The following is a 1,597-nucleotide window of genomic DNA, read 5'->3' as shown; positions in this document are numbered from 1 at the left end:
GCTGATGCACCCGTACCTGCCGCAACGGGCCCGTGCCGGGGTCCTGCACAGGTCAGGCCATCGCAGAGACCGTCCCCATCACCAAGCAGGGCCAACTCCTGGCCTAAACCAAAGGAATGAGAGAGAAGTGTAACACACAAGGCAGCTGGACCAAAAAAACGGCAGCTTTGACAGATTTTTTCCAAACTTTCTGCATTCCCAAAAACACAGGCCGCACAACAATCCGTGTAGTTTTGTGCATTTGACTAGACACACTGGGTTCATCTGAAAGCCCAGAATAAGAATTAAGCAAGAGTCAATTCCAAATTCTACATAAGCCTTTTCCCAAGCAATAGAGAAAAATTCCCTAAAGACCCCTGATGCTAGACAAGCCAAGGAACAGCAAAATCTGTTTACCAAGAGTAAGAGGCTTCATTGACAATTATTTAGATCTGGAGACCGCTCTCTGCACAGGCATCTGCTGTCTTAGTAATAGCCTTCCAAGAAGGAAAAATCCATTTCTGACAAAAGGACATCAAGTTATTCTATTAATCATCTGCCAATCAGGGATTAAAAAAAAAAAAAAAGAAAGTTATTTCTTCTCCATAACATGGATCATTTCAGAAAGAAAGTATGACCATTTATGCCAAACTTAATTTTATTTCTTTATTTTACAAACAAAAAATATACATTTATTCTATATTTTCTCTCTTTTTTACCCTCCCTACACATAACACACTTCTGCTCAAGGACCATTTTGAATATGGCCCAAAGCATTATATATACATAAAAATACAACAGGAGGAAGGTCAGTCCATGACCTGGCGCAGAAGCTCCTCAGCAGCAGAACACAGGACACCCCAGAAATGCTGGAGTCCTGCCAGCAAAGGACAGGAGGGACATGTTGACCACCTGCACAGGTGATCCTCCAGCCTTGAATTCAGCTGACAGAAAGACACATTTATAATCTGCTCTTCACATCACCAAGGAGGAGGGCAGGTAAGTCCTCTTGACCAGGGTGTTGAGAGTCAGCAAATACTCCTTGGGACAGAAAAGCAGTTGCTCCTTTATCTGTCAATCACTTTAAGCTCTTCATAGCTCTTGGCTTTGTCCAAGGCCCACCAGCTCCAGGGAAGCTTTGCAGGTTTCCCCCCACTTCCTAAAGCAGCTCGGGATCAGTGTTGTAAGCAGCATGAGGAGCAGCAGCAGGACAATTCAGGCACCACATCACCCACCCCTTTCAGAGTAAGCCAGCAAGCGTGGCTCAAGCCGATTCACAGCAAGTGACGTGAGGACCATGGAACACTTCTCTGACGTTGCGAGGGCTGACTCGGCCAGTTGCTTGCACAGCCCATACACAGTCATTGCACAGAGGGGAAACGTGAAAGGCTGTTGATCTACATGAGACAATTCACATCTCGCACAGAGACAAACAGAAGCCTTTTTTCCCCTCAAAAGTGTGGGGTTTTAAAAAAAAAAATAGGTGGAGGAGAGAGTGTTTCAAGGTGCCAGTGCTACTTAGAGGCCTGCAGGGCAAAGTCCACAGGCAGAACAGAGAGGCTGCATTGCTCATTAACAAAAAGAGATAAGCAAAGGCCCTGCATAGTTTTGGGAACCA

The sequence above is a fragment of the Apaloderma vittatum genome, unplaced genomic scaffold (genome assembly GCF_000703405.1).
Source record: "Apaloderma vittatum isolate BGI_N311 unplaced genomic scaffold, ASM70340v1 scaffold10698, whole genome shotgun sequence".
In the NCBI taxonomy this organism is placed as follows: domain Eukaryota; kingdom Metazoa; phylum Chordata; class Aves; order Trogoniformes; family Trogonidae; genus Apaloderma; species Apaloderma vittatum.
This window is presented reverse-complemented; position numbering follows the sequence as displayed.